This window comes from Myxine glutinosa, chromosome 3 (assembly GCF_964187855.1).
Source record: "Myxine glutinosa chromosome 3, kmMyxGlut1.1, whole genome shotgun sequence".
Lineage (NCBI taxonomy): Eukaryota > Metazoa > Chordata > Myxini > Myxiniformes > Myxinidae > Myxine > Myxine glutinosa.
Window position 1 is genome coordinate 129,753,472 of NC_136263.1, and position 19,908 is coordinate 129,773,379.

The 19,908-nt window shown below is 44.7% G+C and overlaps 1 long non-coding RNA gene across 4 annotated transcripts in view; it reads left to right on the plus strand.

Annotated features, from left to right (window-relative positions):
• The window catches only part of LOC137423212 (uncharacterized), a 143,994-nt gene that overhangs the window by 10,559 nt on the left and 113,527 nt on the right, over positions 1 to 19,908 (plus strand). For 2 of the 4 annotated variants that reach the window (XR_013622747.1, XR_013622748.1), the window contains one exon: positions 5,895 to 5,993. The exons of the other annotated variants lie outside the window; for them this stretch is intronic. This is a non-coding gene — a long non-coding RNA (uncharacterized LOC137423212). The remainder of the gene's footprint in view (positions 1 to 5,894; positions 5,994 to 19,908) is intronic. 4 annotated transcript variants of the gene reach the window in all.

Sequence of the window (19,908 nt, forward strand, 5' to 3'; positions counted from 1 at the left end):
ACAAACCAACCAAGCAACATACTTGCCGGAATTTTTTCTGGCAAGTAACAAACAGACAGACAGACAAACCAACCAACCAACCAACATACTTACCGGAATCTATTCCGGCAAGTATCAAACGGACTCAAATGCAATACCTTCTCCTCTTTCGAGGGTAATAAAGGGAGTTGGAGGAAAGAGGGGTGGGGGGGGGGGGGGGGAGAGGAAAGCATACAAGCACAATAGCAGTAAAGATAAGAGACGTTGATAGGTCTATGGAAGAGAGAGAGGGCCCGTGGGGAGGTGGGGGGGGGGGGGGGGGGAATGGAAGAAAACAAATTGACACTACTAGGAATTTCAGGAAAGAAGTTGGAGATTGAAAGAGGTGGATTTGGAGTGTTTTAACGGGGGTAGAAAAGATCAAGGTTTTGGATGGGGGAAGATAAGAGATGGTGGTGAACAGCTGTTTTAAAGACATGGAGGGAGGAGTGGGATTGAAGAGAGTGTGGGTGTTTGTTCCAGAGGCGGGAGAAAAGAGGTATGAAAGTGTGAAGGTGAGCAGAGAGTCTTGATTTTGGCAGTTTCACCAGAAGAGGGTTGCTGGCAGATCTTGTGCGTCCTGTAGTAAACTTTGGGGGACAGAGCACAGACAGAGCTGGGGGAGCTAGGCTGGAGAGGAGTCGGTAGAAGACAGAAAGACCACCAACCTGCCTGCGGTGAGAGAGAGAAAGGCCCTCGGAGTTAGCTTCATCGTGGGAGATTTCAATGATTCTGAGAGCTTTGGTTTCAACCGCATGAAGCCGAGCTAGGTGTGAGGCAGGAGCACCAGCCCAGAGGGGAGAGCAGTATTCCATTGAGCTGTGGAAGAAACCTTTGTATGTGGTGAGGATTTCAGAAATGCCCAGAAAGGACTCCGCACGACCGAGAATTCCCAGACGGCGACTGGCTTTGGAGGCCAGCTTGGAAGTATGGTTTTCCCAGGAAAGATCATGGCAGATAGTGAGACCCAAAAGCTTGAGTGACAGAACTTCTTCAAGAGGATTGGTCAGAAAGTAGATGGGAGGGTTGTCCAGATGGTCTTTACAGAGAGACAAAGTGACAGTGTGAGATTTGTCAGGATTGAAAGACATGTTCCGCCATGATCCAAAATCGAAAAATGGAAGCCTAATTGATTGTGCGGGCCATCGGCTGGAAGGGATTCTATGATTTCAGAGCAATCGGTTTGTAAATAAGGGACGAGTCTGGATCCAAAGGTTAAATCCTCCCCCCCTCCCCCCCTCCTCCCCCCCACTACTTGGAGGGCCCATCATCCGATGCTGTCAAACTCTTGCCCCACTGTCACTACGGTACCTTTTTACCCTCTGCCACTTTTATCTTACACAAGGCCAGGTTAGCCGCCCCCATCCAAAAAACAATGAAAGAAATAAATACCCTGAGAAACAACAGTGATCAGCTGTTTGCAGAGTTGTAAAAATTATAAGAAAAAGTAAGTTTAGAATATAAAACAGTCTGAAACTGACTGCATGATCCACTATAGTTGCCCTGCATATAATATGGAAGGGGAGGGAGAGCGAGAGAGACAGAGAGAGAGAGAGAGAGAGAGAGAGAGAGAGAGAGAGAGAGAGAGATTGAGAGATTGAGAGATTGAGATTGAAATATTTCAAAACAATGCAGAATACTTTACTTATACATTCAAAAACATTGTTTCTTTCTTCCAGTGAATATGCCATATGCTGTCAATTTATTTGGAAATATGATGCAACCCATACGCATCACAGTTTGTGTTTTTCCTCAACTTATCATTTGTTTCACTTGGGCACTCAAAGAGAATCCTCAAGTTACCAAAAATTTGGAGGCTCGTATCGGAACTATTGTTTTGGAATGTGCTGGAGAAGTGACAATTTGGCCCATTTGTGCTTTAGCATACATTGGGCTTCTCATAGCATTTTGTTTGTATGTGAATATCAAAGTGAGAGAAAAATTGTCATCAAATCAAGAGTTGAAATTCCAATATTTTTGTCTCGTTTTCAGCTCCATGGTTTTAGTTGCATTTGTGCCTGCCTACAACAGCACCCAGGGAAGATTCAATTCTGTAACTAAAATATTTGCTGTTATGGCAAATACATATGGTTTTCTTGGCTGCATATTCTTTCCTGAATGTTATATTATTTTTAAAAATTCAAAATAATTGTGAAGTATTTCTTTATTTATAAGCATTTCATCATGCAAGACTCATGATAATATATCATGTGCTCATATATACAGTCACGTGAAAAAGTAAGTACACCCCATGTAAAGTTTTGACTTTTTAAACATATTTCAACATTCAGCTATTTGATCTTCATTTCAACAATATTGAAAGATAAAGGTGATATAATATAACAAATATCATGAAACATTTACATTTTGTAGTCCATTGTATAATTTATATAAACATAAATGCAAATTTCGCATGTGGAAAAAGTAAGTACACCCCTACATTTATCACTACTTCAAATACCTAAAATTTGAATCAGGTGCACCAGCTCAGGTGCAAATGATTAGAACATCGTTAGAGAGGATCTTGGAGGAACCTGTCTTTTTTAAACCTCAGACATTTAGTTTGGTTTGCTCTTTGTTGTTGAAGTGTGCAGTGTCACCATGCCTAGATCAAAAGAGCTCCCTGAGGCCATCAGAAAGAAGGTTATAGATGCCTACGAGTCTGGGAAGGGATTTTAAAAATCTCCAAACAATTTGAAATGAATCATTCGACTGTCCGGAAGATCATCTACAAGTGGAGAAGATTCCAAACAACTGCCAACTTGTTCAGGCCAGGCCGCCCCAGCAAGTTCAGCCTGAGAGCAGACCGCAAGATGCTGAAAGAAGTCTCTAAGAACCCTACAATGTCACCACGGGACCTACAGGTAGCTCTTGCCACTCTTGATGTCAAAGTGCACAAGTGTACCATTAGGAAGAGGCTGCACAAATTTTATCTACATGGGAAGTGTGCCACGAGGAAACCTTTGCTGTCCAGAAAGAACATCAGGGCAAGGCTAAAGTTTGCCAATGAACACCTAGGCAAAGACCAGCAATTCTGGAACAATGTGCTCTGGACAGATGAGTCAAAGGTAGAGCTATTTGGCCACAGTACCAGAACACATGTTTGGCGAAAACCAAAGACCGCATTTTCTAACAAGAACCTGATACCAATTGTAAAGCATGGTGGTGGAAATATTATGGTTTGGGGCAGCTCACCATCATATAATCCACTATGAATTCTTCATTGTACCAGAGGGTGCTTGAGGATAATGTGAGGCCATCTGTCGGAAAGTTGAAGCTCAACTGAAGGTGGACCTTCAACATGACAATGACCCTTAACATACCAGTGAACCCACCAAGGAATTGCTGAAAAGAAACAAATGGAGGGTTCTGGAATGGCCAAGTCAAAGCCTGGATCTAAATCCCATCGAGATGTTGTGGGGGGGAATTTGAAACGAGCTGTGCATGCAAGAAACCCCTCAAACATCGCACGGATGAAATAATTCTGCATGGAGGAGAGGGCAAAAATTTCTCCCATTCGATGTCAGAGACAGGGGGACAGTTATAAGAAACGCCTACTTGAGGTTGTTTCTGCCAAAGGGGCAATACCATTTATTAGAGCCAAGGGTGTACTTACTTTTTCCACATGCGAAATTTGCAATTATGTTTATTTAAATTCTACAATGGACTACAAAATGTAAATGTTTCATGATATTTGTTATATTATATCACCTTTATCTATCAATATTGTTGAAATGAAGATCAAATAGCTGTATGTTGAAATATGTTGAAAAAGTCAAAACTTTGCATTGGGTGTACTTACTTTTTCACGTGACTGTATGTGTACCTCATGTACTTCATCTCAAATTTGTTTTTTGACATTTATCCAAATTTTAAAAAGACTATCATATGGGTGCAAAAACCCCTTATTTCACATCCAGCAATTTACTTGTAAAGGCAATGACATTTAAAAGTGTGGTGATGGCAATATTGTGAAACCATGAGAACAAATAAATGAAGAGAATGCAGGTTCATTGTTCTAACAATTTTACCACGAACCAAAAAAGGAAAGTAGGCCTATATCAGCCTTCAGAGGATGCTAAGCAAGCAAACCATGTCTCAAACCATAATAGGGAATAAATTGTGAGGAAGGGGAATATTTTCAAGAGGAATATATGAAGGGAGAAGTGGTAGATAATTAGGAAGGTTGGAATAATGAGGAAAGGTGCGAAGTTGGAACGGAGTAAATCCAAAATCAGGATGAAGTGTCTCGAATGGCTTCAAATCTTACAACTTTACTGGTCATTATTACCAATGAAAATAAAAACCAAGAATTCAAACACTGGAATAAAATGGAGGTTAGTTGTCTTCCATGTGGAGTTATTTAGGAGATGGAAAAATTGACTTGTAAACCAGGTACATATACCAGTATAATACCCAACATTTCAAAATCACCAAAGTTAGGAGGAGACGAGATGGATGAAGCAAATCTTCATAACTAACTCATTAATCATGCATCGACACGTTTTGGTAGGTAAATCAGTTTGGGTTAATAAATTTATTACAACTAGGGCATGCCCGTACTATATATATATCTAAAATTATATCCCCCCCCTCTATTTACATGAAATGGTTTGGTTCATGAAATGTTTTGGTCCATTCGCAACGCCAAAGCGAACGGCGAACGCTTTACATGAAATGGTTTGGTCCATGAAATGTTTTGGTCCATTCGCAACGCCAAAGCGAACGGCGAACGGCTTGCGAGTACAGTGACAATCCCCCCCCCCCCCTCTATTTACATGAAATGGTTTTAATTAGTTTTAAAACATAGTTTAACGCCAACATAGCGGCAACATAGTTTGCCAACGTGAAATAAATGAATACGCTCTCAAATGTGCCGTCCGAGGCAGAGTGTGTTCGCCACGTTCGGCACACGCGATAGCTCGCTGCTCTCTGATTGGTTGAATCGTTTTTTGGACATAGCTCGGTAAGTAATTGTCCGATTAATATGAAACCTTGAAAAGGCACATCCTCGGGTCCCCAGCAATATACCTGGCAAGTTTAAAGTATATCGGACCGGTAGTTGTCGAGAAACAGCGGTCGCATACACACACACAGAGATTACTGGAATTATAGATAGATGTACGAGATGAATGGTAATAGCATAAATCTTATCACGTTTTTGGGGGTTTGGTGGAAATTGGTAAGGAACAAAAAGTTTGTAACTTGTGCTTGCATCAAGTTCCAAATGCAAGAATTTCGTGCTTGTTGTTACTGACTCTCTGTCTGAGAACGAATCATACGAATGTCCTGTTTTGGAAGCATTCAGCAACATGTTCAAAAAGTGTTTTCTGTGATTCAAAAGTAACTTGGGTAAAACACTGCATTTGACTTTGGAATACAAATGAATATGATTCTGCATTTATCTTCAGTCAAGGCATATTCATAACGCTACTTCAAAAAATGATAATTTGTCATTATTATTATAGAGTAGGCAGGAAATATTTTATGGAATACTCCGAGCATAAAAAAATTACAAAATTCCCAATTATTAATTATCATTAAAACAGCTAATTATCATGTTCAAATTGTTTATACAATTATAGTTAGTTTATGCGTAGTTGGTTATAAATAAGATTTTGTAACGTCTTGCATGTGTCTTTTTGAGATAAATTTTCAGTGAAAAGGAAGGTATATCAGTCGATACAGTAGTGGAGCTTTATCCTTCTGTCAGGGAAACAAAAATAACGTACTGTTTTACAGTTGATTAATTTAACAAGGAAGTGAGAGTTAATCGTGATGGTGTTTCTATACTTATTGTTTGCCAACATACTGACTGTTTGTGGGAAAGCTTGCAACCCTCCAACAAGAAAAGGAATTGATAACCTTTCTTCCAGAGGCAATGTCATTATCGGAGGATTTTTTCCAATTCACAATTCTGCAGTGAAAGAGCATTCTTCTCTCAAAGGATATCACACCGAACTTTACTGCACTATGTAAGACCTTTGTGTTCAAATGACTTTTTCAATTTTTTGGCAAGTACTTGGAATTAATTGTCCCCTGTTGACGTTTGACAAATGTTGCAATTTTTTGTTGAATGAATAAAATAATTACTCCATGTGAACAGCTAAAATGACCACCTTTAGAAGCCATTTTTCCCCACAGAGCAGGGGTTGGCCTTTTTCAGGCACTGTGGTACCCTTTTTGAAGCAATGTTTTACAGCCAGATGCCCTTCCTGCCGACAACCCTGTTAGTTGCGTTTTGCAACACACAAGGAACTACCAGTGAACTGGTACTCAACTTGCCGACGAAGGACGACAGGCTGAGTCAAACCCCCTGGCATTAATTCAGCAATCGACCGGGATTCGAACCCATGATTCTAGGATCCCAAGCCGGCACCCTATCTGCTAAGCCAACACCAGGCTTGAATAGTTAAAATATAGTTCTCTCTCTTTCTCCCCATCCACCCCCCCCCCGACATCCCCCAATCTCCCCCCCCCCCCCCTCTCTCTCTCTCTCTGTGGGTGTTTTCCTTATGCATGGCCATATCCATAAAGCTACAAACTCCATATTTGGGGTACTGATACAAAGTTGTGCGAGAAGTAACATGGGCTATGTGGCATTGTGGCTGCTGCCTCAGCGGTTGTTTGGAGGCCAAAGTGACCAAGAAAACAATTATTGGCAACTGGTCTCAAATTAAAAAGACCAGATTTTTTTGAGAGCAACACAATTAACCTTTTTAAAGTCCATGAAAGAATTTAAATTGACAGATTGATTAAACTTTTCCCGTCACTCCGAATGGTTATTTTGCTAGTTTTATATATATGTGAGTACTTTTGCAATAAATAAAACGATTTGAGAGATTTATACCCCATTCAAATGAAATATAACGGAGAATGCATATGTGAGTATGTATATAGTCATGTGAAAAAGTAAGTACACCCCCATGCAAAGTTTTGACTTTTTCAACATATTTCAACATACAGCTATTTGATCTTCATTTCAACAATATTGATAAATAAAGGTGATATAATATAACAACTATCATGAAACATTTACATTTTGGAGTCCATTGTATAATTTAAATAAACATAAATGCAAATTTCGCTTGTGGAAAAAGTAAGTACACAACTACATTTATCACTACTTCAAATACCTAAAATTAGAATCAGGTGCACCAGCTCAGCTGCAAATGATTAGAACATCGTTAGAGAGGATCTTGGAGGAACCTGTCTTATTTAAACCTCAGACATTTAGTTTGGTTTGCTCTTTGTTGTTGAAGTGTGCGGCGTCACCATGCCTAGATCAAAAGAGCTCTCTGAGTCCTTCGGAAAGAGGGTTATAGATGCCTACGAGTCTGGCAAGGGATTTTAAAAGATCTCCAAACAATTTGAAATCAATCATTTGACTGTCTGGAAGATCATCTACAAGTGGAGAAGATTCCAAACAACTGCCAACTTGTTCAGGCCAGGCCGTCCCAGCAAGTTCAGCCCGAGAGAAGACCGCAAGATGCTGAAAGAAGTCTCTAAGAACCCCAGATTGTCATCACGGGACCTACAGGTAGTTCTTGCCACTGTTGATGTCAAAGTGCACGAGTCTACCATTAGAAAGAGGCTGCACAAATTTGATCTACATGGGAGGTGTGCCAGGAGGAAACCTTTACTGTCCAGAAAGAACATCAGGGCAAGACTAAAGTTTGCCAATGAACACCGAGGCAAAGACCAGCACTTCTTGAACAATGTGCTCTGGACAGATGAGTCAAAGGTAGAGCTACTTGGCCACAGTACCAGAAGACATGTTTCGTGAAAACCAAAGACAGCATTTGACCACAAGAACCTGATACCAACTGTAAAGCATGGTGGTGGAAATATTATGGTTTGGGGCAGCTTTGCTGCTTCAGGGCCTGGGCAGCTCACCATCATAGAATCCAATATTAATTCTTCATTGTACCAGAGGGTGCTTGAGGATAATGTGAGGCTATCTGTCAGAAAGTTGAAGCTGAACCGAAGGTGGACCTTGCAACATGATAATGACCCTAAACATACCAGTAAATCCACCAAGGAATGGCTGAAAAGAAAGAAATGGAGGGTTCTGGAATGGCCAAGTCAAAGCCCAGATCTGCAGTTACGTGAAAAAGTAAGTACACCCCATGTAAAGTTTTGACTTTTTCAACATATTTCAACATACAGCTATTTGATCTTCATTTCAACAATATGGATAGATAAAGGTGATATAATATAACAAATATCATGAAACATTTACATTTTGTAGTCCATTGTATAATTTAAATAAACATAAATGCAAATTTCGCATGTGGAAAAAGTAAGTACACCCTTGGCTCTAATATGTGGTTTTGCCCCCTTTGGCAGAAACAACCTCAAGTAGGCGTTTCTTATAACTGTCTACCAGTCTCTGACATCGACTGGGAGAAATTTTTGCCCACTCCTCCATGCAGAATTCTTTCAGCTGTGCAATGTTTGTGGGGTTTCTTGCATGCACAGCTTGTTCAAATCCCCCCACAACATCTCGATGGGATTTAGATCCGGGCTTTGACTTGGCCATTCCAGAACCCTCCATTTGTTTCTTTTCAGCCATTCCTTGGTGGATTTACTGGTATGTTTAGGGTCATTGTCATGTTGCAAGGTCCATCTTCGGTTGAGCTTCAACTTTCCGACAGATGTCCTCACATTATCCTCAAGCACCCTCTGGTACAATGAAGAATTCATAGTGGATTCTATGATGGTGAGCTGCCCAGTACCTGATGTAGCAAAGCTGCCCCAAACCATAATATTTCCACCACCATGCTTTACAGTTGGTATCAGGTTGTTGTGGTCAAAGGTTGTCTTTGGTTTTCGCCAAACATGTCTTCTGGTACTGTGGTCAAATAGCTCTATCTTTGACTCATCTTTCCAGAGCACATTGTTCTAGAAGTGCTGGTCTTTGCCTCGGTGTTCATTGGCAAACTTTAGTCTTGCCCTAATGTTCTTTCTGGACAGCAAAGGTTTCCTCCTGGCATACCTCCCATGGAGATCAATTTTGTGCAGCCTCTTTCTAATGGTAGACTCGTGCACTTTGACATCAACAGTGGCAAGAGCTACCTGTAGGTCCCGTGATGACAATCTGGGGTTTTTAGAGACTTCTTACAGCATCTTGCGGTCTGCTCTTGTGCTGAACTTGCTGGGGCGGCCTGGCCTGAACAAGTTGGAAGTTGTTTGGAATCTTCCCCACTTGTAGATGATCTTCCGGACAGTCGAATGATTGTTTTCAAATTGTTTGGAGATCTTTTTAAATCCCTTCCCAGCCTCGTAGGCATCTATAACCTTCTTTCTGAAGGCCTCAGAGAGCTCTTCTGATCTAGGCATGGTGATGCCGCACACTTTAACAACAAAGAGAAAACCAAACTACAGACTTGGCATTTAATATGGAATTTTTTTTTTTCTTGAATTTGGTTTAATTTCTGAACTCAGTATATCGATCTGGTGAGTTTATTTTACCCTTTGGTGATGTCTTTGTTGAAAGAACCATGACACTGATTGTCTTTCGCAGCAAGAAGTCAATAACAGGATAATATCACAGGTGCCGTGACAAAATGTAAGGACAGGTACATTTGCCGATTGGCTTCACAATCGGGTATATAAGGGTTGTTGCGTTCTGTATTAGTGGAAAACAACTGCTGCACGTCTACAAAAGTTATTGCCGCTTCCTCTGGAGGTCGTCCGTCAACTTGACAATGCTGTTTGTCATGGAGTGGTGGCTTTACGAAATTCTAGCATGAAACAGTGTGCAATTGCTCGGCAGTATGGCATCACTCAAGTTCAGGTGTCAAAGATCCTGAAACGAAATGCTCAGAGGGGTGTCCCTACTCCAATACCGAGGCCAGGACGTCCACGCAGAACCACAAGGAGAGATGATCGCTAGCTGCACCGGTTAGTCCGCAATGGCCGTACCAAGTCAGCTAATCAGCTTAGGGCTGAGTGGCAGCAACTGACAAATGTGCCTGTATCCAGAAGGCCAGTCAACCAACGACTGTTTCAAGCAGGCTATCGTGCCAGGCGTCCCCTGAGAAAGCCACGCCTGACCAGACAACACAGCCAGCGCCGATTGCAGTGGGACAGAGAGCACCGTCAATGGCAGCCAGGACACTGGAATCACGTGACCTTCAGTGACGAGTCTAGATTTCTGGTCTATCGTCAAGATGGCCGCGTCCGAGTGCGCAGACAAGTGCATGAAGCCCACAACGAAATTGTATAGTGCCAAGAGTCCAAGCTGGAGGTGGTGGGGTGACCGTTTGGGCTGCTTTTCATGCAGGGGGCAAAACTGACATGGTGTTCTGAATGGAAACCTGAACCAGTTCAAGTATAGGGTCATTCTGGAAGAAACATTGCTTCCATTTGCTCGTGCAGCCTTTCGAGGCAACTTTGTCTTTCAAGATGACAATGCACAGCCTCATCGTGCTCGCATGATCCAACACTTTCTTGCTGACCGTGGTGTAGAGCATATGGAGTGGCCTTCCATGTCCCCGGATATGAATCCGATAGAGAACTTGTGGGCAGAATTAATGCGTCACATCGACAACTTAGACCAGCAGCCTGCCTCTGTGCGTGAATTGCAGCAGACTATTGTCACTGCATCATGGTAAGCGATTCCTGTCCAAACCTTGGCAAATCTCGTGAACAGCATGCCTCGACGTGTACGTGCTCTCCTGAATGCTCGTGGGGGTTACACGAAGTACTGAACTGTAATTTTACTGTCCGTAATCCCAGTCATAATTTAGCTTTTGTTTTTGTTGAAATTTTTTTTGGCTAATGTGCAAAATAAAGAGATACTTCTGGAAAACGTTCAGAAGTTTAACACAGTACTGTCCATGAATTGAGTTCGATATCAGTTCACATCCCTTTCAAGGATCAATTTATTTGCTTTAAAATGTCAAATGTGGTTTTTGTTTCTTTTAAAGGTCACATTAACAAAATCTAGAATAATTTCAACATAATACCAATGAACTTTTGGTTCTAAGTCATCTTGAAAAGTAAGTTCACCCCCACAAAAAAATATTCCATATTAAATGCCAAGTCTGTAAAAGTCTGAGGTTTAAATAAGACTGGTTTCTTCAAGATCCTCTCTAATGATGTTCTAATCATTTGCACATGAGCTGGTGCACATGATTCGAATTTTAGGTATTTGAAGTAATGATAAATGTAGGGGTGTACTTACTTTTTCCACATGCGAAATTTTGATTTATGTTTATTTAAATTATACAATGGACTACAAAATGTAAATGTTTCATGATATTTGTTATATTATATAACCTTTATCTGTCAATATTGTTGAAATGAAGATCAAATAGCTGTATGGTGAAATATGTTGAAAAAGTCAAAACTTTACACGGGGTGTACTTACTTTTTCACGTGACTGTATATATTGTTGCGGATCTCGGACGTCGGCTCTCCCCTTATCAAGGTGGGGTTAATCCACTTGTCCTTTTATCTGGCCGACCCGAGTCCTGGAAGTTATAACGTCCTTCCCGGCGCGGCGTTAGGTAGGGTTTGTTAGGCCGCGGGGTTCACTACTACCTAATTACTAACGCCGACTGGAAATGAGGGAATAACTCCCGCTCGAACCACGGATATGATGGAAAATGCCGAGCTGATAGCAATCCGCGATCCGAGCTGTTAACAAATGACTAGACCCGATTATAGCGGTTCCAATCGTGCCACGTTTACCCAATGGAGAAAAGACGGATGCGATCGAATAAGAGGAAACCCAGAAAATAGGAAGAACGGATTGGTTTATTAATTGTGTACAAAGAAAGAAGAAGAGGAAATGAAATAAATGTACAGGGTAGGACGATGAAGAAGAAGCACACAGGGCAGCCTCAAACAGTCTTATTCTTAACACCACAGGATAAACGGGCCCATCTCAGACACTCACACGGGGATTGTAGATGGTTGATGGTCACCAACGTGTCCAGGCTCCAGCCCGGCTCTGGTCTAGGCTCCGATCCAGGCTCCGGTCCAACGGACGAAACCCGGCAGGCAGCTTCGTATGTATTGGAATGCGAACGGACAATTGTATAACGGGGGGAGGCTGGTGTCCTAACGGCGTATGTAATACATGCACACTTGTGCCAAACGCCCCCTCTCCAAAGTCCTGCCTTTAACTCCCAACGCCAGCGAGCCCTCTTTAATCACAGTAGTCCCGGACAGTTCTCTCATCAGCGTGCTTCCTTGCAGTCCGGTGAAATGTGCGCTCTCCCCAAAAAGCCTTCTCAAATCAGCACCAGCAAGCAAGTCCTTTCGCAAAGCGCATATAACCACGAGTTCTTTTACCAAGAGCGCTTCCAACAAGAGTCCTCTGGTAAGTTCTTCTCAATGCGCTCTCTCCCATAAGTCCTTCAAATCACAGTAGTCCTCCAAGTGTGCTCTCTGGTAAGTCTTCTTCAATCAGCGCCAGCAAGTAAGTCCTGTGAAAGGGCTATGCGTTCGCTTTTATAACTCAAGCAGCGATCGCTCCGCGAGCCCAAAAACCACGCCTATCAGGCGATCCTTCCTCAGCCATGGTTGGCTGGGCATCGCTTACCAGTCACGCCCTGATGGTGGGTTGACGTGGCCACACCTTCTTCCTGGCGTTCTGCCCCCTTTCTCGGGCCTCACCTCGTGGCTTATGGTGGCGTTTGGGCGGAAGCCCAGTGAGGCTGCGAACGCTGCTGGCAAGGCACGTAACAATTTGGGAGGGCCATGGGGCACAGACAGGAGGGCACACTTAATGGCGTCGCTTGGAGAGGGAGGCTGTAAAAGTGAATGGATTGGGGCCTACTCCTTTTTTGATTGACACAACACAGATTCAACTATTGGAAACACGGCCTTACCTATACACAAACTAATGAAATAACTGAAGTCTTATGGTGACATACGTGTTGCTTGTGGCCTAACTATGGGGTGCAACCTTTAACCCTTTAATGTCATATTTATAAGTGTGGGTTCTCAAAACCGCAACACTGCACCACCCCTTTTCCTAGGCTCATCCCGAGCCGAAACAATAGGACTATCTTTTAATTCGTGTGACACTTAGGTGTGGTTACCCTCTACTTTTAACCTACTACCCTGAGTGCGACATTTTTAACACTAGATATGTCCCCCCTGCTGCGTTGTGTCCTACCTAACTGACTCACGCCCACAATTAACCGAATTACAGAATGGTTCTCAAACTAAACATTTAGCCGGTGGGGAGCATTATTTACAGGACGACTATTATTTACACTACAACCCAGTACCTGTCTTTTGTGGGAAAAAAGCAGAGAGAATTTGAAAAGAGCAAATGCCATTGCAATGCACTGCACCGATACACCATACCCATATGTACCAATAAAATGCACCCTAATAAAAAAAATGCACCAAAAAGCACCAGCACCAATATGCAGTCATCACATTTCAAAAATAATGAAGGATGACGTCTTCTTGCACTCCTCTCCTGGGCCGATGTATCTTGGCTTCTGGCTTCATCTTCTTACTTGATGTTACTTAACAAAAAGGGCACAAACCGCGTCCGCTTTTTTATTTATGGCCAGCAGGGCCAACGTCGGTGGTCCACCTACATGGCATTGATGCCACTTAAAACAGTGGTCCGCAAGCCAGATACTGCTGGCAGCAAAGGTCTGTCCCAGCAGAGGTGCCAGGCCACAGAACGTGTGGTCAATAGGTGCCAGGCTACAGAACGTGTGGTCCATAGGTGCCAGGCCTCAGAACGTGTGGTCCATAGGGTGTACCTGTGCAGGCGGGCATACAGGCAGCAAGGTGCAGCCAGCCAGATTCAGGGCACCTGCACACTCCCCTCGGACAAAAGACCATGGTCCATGAGTGGGGAGGTAGACAAAGCAGAGGTTAGCGAGGGGAAAGGGTGCAAGGGTACACATCAAGGCAAGGTAATGCAATATGAGGGGCGCGGGAGAGCGAGCTGAGAAAGCTCGTCCCTACTCATACGTCACCCCCCATGTCACCTAACCTACCCTTGCCCTTCCCCGTATTTACACTTTACAAATTTTTTCATCTCTACCGTCTCGTCCCCCATATCTCCCCTAAACCAAATTTGTCACCAATCCCTCCCAAGAAGGAAGGGATGGAATCAACAAAATGTCTCACCCATGTCAAGATGCGTCTTTCATTCCAAATATCTGCAAAAACTGGTGTGGAGTCATGTCACCCTCGGTGAGTGGATGCGGATGGTGTGAAGAGACTTTCATCCTACCTATACTTCCAAATGACATTAACTCGTTAAACTACCCGGGGTCTTGCCCTGCAAATCCATTGGCCACTTTACACAATGCGGTTCGAAAAACCAATTCCCATTGACCATACTGTGGGGCTCTACCAATTTGGGGTCTCACTCCCCCCATTTTTCCATCTGTGCCCTCGCACAATTTCGGGGCTGGGTCATGTGGCTCTCCTAGCAGGTCCTACTTACCTGCGCACATCCGCCACTGAACGTCACCCCCCGAGCTTGCCTAGCTCCTCACACTACCCTAACCTGGGGAAGGCCCTTCTGGCTCTCTCACCCCACTACTGCCCTCCACGGCACTGGGCTACCTGGGTCCTCTCTTTAGGATCCTCGGGCCCTGCTGAACACTACTGAACTGAACACTAACTGGCTCCCAGAGCCTACCTGCGGCCTCACCTGGCCGACAGACTACCAGTGGCGGAGTGCTCAACCAACCATACGTACTAACAGGCTCACACGCCCAGCCATTCCACTTTACTCATGCACCCAACAAAAACACTACTTTCCACTACCTGCACCACAGATGTCAATATCCAACCCAAATTTACCTACTCCCTCTACCTACTTTTAAACTACGATCCCCGGGTATTCGTGAAGGGGTCCATCCTTCCCCCCATCCACTCCTTCGCACCATACACTCCACGCCACGTATTCCACAATACTCACTCCACACCATTCATTCCATATCACCAAGCTCTCTTGCACACTCTTGTGCTCTCACCATTCATCCACTTGCACCTCTTGCAAATCAATCACTCAACACAATGACACACATCCTCAATACTCCATTCATACACTTTCACACACACACACACACACATCTCCCACACGCATTGCCTCATCCGCTCAGATTTTCCCATGCTCCAATTCCTCATTTCAACATGCTCACCAGCAAGACTCTCAGTCCAATTCCTTATTTCATCCTCAACCTCAAGCTCATACACACAGCATCATTTAATCTAACTATTTCCCCTAATACTGGTGCTTCCCTTGTCATCCCTTATACTAAGCCCTCCCTCGTCATTATCATCCACCTAATCTGACTACATCCCCACTACCTGTACAATGTCACTACTTAAATCTCAAGTCACCTATGGTCATCTCTAGAGCCCTAACGATTATCCAAGCCCTCCCTGGCTAGTTTGCACCGCCAAACCCCATAAATCTACTGCTCCTGTGCCCCAACAGAGTAATGTGAATGGTAAAACTACCATCCATCACTACTGCTATTACCAATCGTCCACTATACTACGAGCCTCGTCGGGTGCGGTAATGCATTTTTACAGCTCGGCTTCGAAAAACCGAGCAATGCATGCGATGGTCAGTCTCCTGTAGGTTGGGTCTGTCTGGCATTTACGATTCTGGCGAGGAGGCATACTCGGGCCGAGGTTCCAGGGTCCATCTCGGCGTGGAGCCCTTCTGTTTCCGGCCCGATGACCCAACCTCACCCGGTCGGAGCACCGCCCCCACCAGGGGGCGAAGGTCCGACCTGGCCTTTCTCCCCCGGAATCGTGCCGGTCACCGCTACGACGCGGTACCGACCTTACAGGGCTGAGCCTGGCCCGAAACGTGCACGGCACTCCTTGCAAGGGCGCCGCGGCAACGATCCCCGTCGGCCCCCGCAGGACACAAAGAACACCACGCCCCGAGAGCTCGCGTCGGCTATACGTCGGCCTAACCGCTGCCCCGGTCAGCATCGATGCTCGAGTCGCATGCTCACACCATGCGTTCCTTTCTTCACTCACAAAACGTGGCGCTCCAACGCCTCTCATACAACTCACACATTTCGTTAATTCTACCACCGCACTCGCTCGTGCATACCACCCAGGCGCACTCTTTCTCCTCTCACACTCTGTTGCCCACCTTCCTTCCACGCACTCCCCCCATGCACTCTCCCCCGTTACGTACTCCGTAACCACCATGGGTGTGCAGTGTGCACTCTTGCATCCACCCACTCAGTGCACACCTACCCACGGGTGTGCAATCTCCTGTCACACACCCAACCATGCACTCTGGTGTGCATCCCCACACACTCTCCACAATCAACTCAGGTGTGCATCCTTGCACACTCTCTCCATCCATCTCACACTCTGTGTCGCTCTCACTCCCACTTTCACACTCTGCATTACACTCGCGCTTCGGCGCACACCTTTTCTTCACACTCGCGCCATTTCCTTTCACACAGCGCACTACGGACCTTCTACGAGCGCCCGGGTTATGCCGGGATCCCAAGCGCGCGAAAAATCTTTTCGCGCCAAACCTCTTCGCGCCATGTACAGCCCGGCTTACCTTCGGGATCCTTTTCTCCACACGCACCTGCAAACTTTTATTTTGGTTAAGAAGCACGGCATCATGATGAAACCATAGACTTTGTATATACTCCATCTTTTCCTCCTGCGAGTGCTTTTTTAAGTCCACCGTCTCTTCCGCCCCAATTTCCACTATTTCTTTGATTTTATTTTCTTTATTCAGCTCGACGACCACTGGCGCTAATAAAATAAAATTTTCTAATTCTGCGGTCGTCGGCTTTTCTATCCCCCGATTCGCGATTTCTATACCCGTCCGTGTAACTATGCCTTGCTCAGCCTCGCTTTCCCCGCATTCCTCAAGCCGAGCTACCCCGTCGTGTACAAATGCGACCTCCTCGCTCAACCTGCGGTCAATGTCCTTCCCCAATGCTTTTATTTCACACCTGGCCTCCTCCCTCACTAACCCCTCATTTATTTATCGGGCTTGGTCACGCACGTCCTTCAATTGGTCCCCTAATTTGCTTCCTAATCCCCCCCAATTTGACTTCTAACCCCCCAATTTGACTTCCCAATTGCTCCCCCATTCTATTTTCCAAATTACTCAACCCGTCTCTCAATCCCCCAATTTGGTTTCCCACTTGCTCACTATTGGCCCTCATTTCTCCCATCTCCTTACTCAATCCCCCAATTTGGTTTCCCACATCATTTCTCAAATTGTTTAACCCGTCTTTCAATCTCCCCCATTTGGTTTCCCATATCATTTCTCAATCCCCCAATTAGATTTTCTAACCCCATTTGTATGGCTGCCTGTAGCTGCGCCATGAGTGCCTGCATATCGACCAACCCCAACTGCGCAGTGGGCGCGGCCCTCGTCGCCATGTGCGAGGCGCCGCCATTTTGTGCGCCTGCAACCCCCACTGCCGCACCTTCTTCACTTTCCTCCTCCATTCCTCCCAATTGTCCCACTTCTTCCCTGGGGTCCTGGGTTGACTCTAACCCTTCCTCTATCTCCTCATTTACCCCCACCGGCATCCAATCGCCTTGGCTATCCATGCCAAGATTTAATTTAGATGTTGTAATAAAATTTCGGCCGTTCGAAATTTGGACCAAATTTTTCCACAGAAAATAAAATTTGGTTCGGGTCCAAATCCCACTCCCTGACACCAATTCATGTGGGCAATAGCACAATTGGTGTCCAAAATTTTGTCTAACAAATTTAGTCCCAGCTTCCAAATCCCCACTCCTGACTACCAATTGTTGCGGATCTCGGACGTCGGCTCTCCCCTAATCAAGGGGGGGTTAATCCCCTTGTCCTTTTATCTGGCCGACCCGAGTCCTGGAAGTTATAACGTCCTTCCTGGCGTGGCGTTAGGTAGGGTTTGTTAGGCCTAGGGGTTCACTACTACCTAATTACTAATGCCGACCGGAAACGAGGGAATAACTCCCGCTCGAACCACGGATATGATGGAAAATGCCGAGCAGATAGCAATACGCGATCCGAGCTGTTAACAAAGGACTAGACCCGATTATAGCGGTTCCAATCGTGCCACGTTTACCCAATGGAGAAAAGACGGATGCGATCGAATAAGAGGAAACCCAGAAAATAGGAAGAACAGATTGGTTTAGTAATTATGTACAAAGAAAGAAGAAGAGGAAACGAAAGAAATGTACTGGGTAGGAAGAGGACGAAAAAGCACACAGGGCAGCCTTAAACAGTCTTATTCTTAATACCCCAGGACAAACGGGCCCATCACAGACACTCACACGGGGATTGTAGATGGTTGATGGTCACCAACGTGTCCAGGCTCCAGCCCGGCTCTGGTCCAGGCTCCGATCCAGGCTCCAGTCCAACGGACGAAACCCGGCAGGCAGCTTTGCGTGTAGTGGAATGCGAACGGACAATTATACAATGGGGGGAAGGCTGGTGTCCTAACGGCGTATGTAATACGTGCACACTCATGCCAAACGCTCCCTCTCCAAAGTCCTGCCTTTAACTCCCAACGCCAGTGAGCCCTCTTTAATCACAGTAGTGCTGGACACTTCTCTCATCAGCGCGCTTCCTTGCAGTCCGGTGAAATGTGCGCTCTCACCAATAAGCCTTCTCAAATCAGTGCCAGCGAGCAAGTCCTTTCACAAAGCGCATATAACCACGAGTTATTTTACCAAGAGCGCTTCCAACAAGAGTCCTCTGGTAAGTTCTTCTCAATGCGCTCTCTCCCATAAGTCCTTCAAATCACAGTAGTCCTCCAAGTGTGCTCTCTGGTAAGTCATCTTTTAATCAGCGCCAGCGAGTAAGTCCTGTGAAAGTCCTGTCACTTTTATAATTCAAGCAGCGATCGCTCTGCGAGCCCAAAAAACATTCCTAACAGGCGATCCTACCTCAGCCCTGGTTGGCTGGGCATCGCTTACCGGCCACACCCTGATGGTGGGTTGACGTGGCCACACCTTCTTCCTGGCGTTCCGCCCCCTTTTTTGGGCCTCACCTCGTGGCTTATGGCGGCGTTTGGGCGGAAGCCCAGCGAGGCTGTGAACGCTGCTGGCAAGACGCGTAACAATTTGGGAGGGCCATGGGGCACAGACAGGAGGGCGTGCTTAATGGTGTCGCTTGGAGAGGGAGGCTGTAAAAGTGAATGGATTGGGGCCTACTCCTTATTTGATTGACACAACGCAGATTCAACTGTTGGAAACACGGCCTTACCTATACACATACTAATGAAATAACTGAAGTCTTATGGTGACCTACGTGTTGCTTGTGGCCTAAATATGGGGTGCAACCTTTAACCCTTTAATGTCATATTTATAAGTGTGGGTTCTCAAAACCGCAACAATATATATATATACTGTCATCCCTTGCTATATCGCGCTTCACTTTTCGCGGCTTCGGTACATCGCGGGTTTTTCTCGCTAGTATATGTAAAATTATATATCGGATTTTTCATTATATCGCGGGATTCTGCGGCCTATAGGTATTTTTATTTTTTTAGATTTTAATTATTTTTGCGGTAAAATAAGCATTTTCTAGCCTAAAAAATTAATAATAATATAAATAAAAATATAACACATTAATTAAAACCTATATTAAAAGAATATTACAGTAAATCGAAATAAAATACGCATTATAAATGAGTAGACAAAGAATCGCGCGTATGGAAAACCAAGCTTGGGTTGCTTGTGCTAGTTTGCCCAGATGATTTCGTTATAGGGGGTTATAAGCCTGAACAAGTTTTTAATATGGATGAGACAGCCTTATTTTGGAAACGGATGCCGTCTCACACTTTCATCATGATCGAGGAAGCCAGAGCCCCTGGATTTAAGGCCCACAAAGATCGGGTGACTTTAGTAATGTGTGGGAATGGTGCGGGCTTCATGATAAAGCCTGGTCTTATTTAT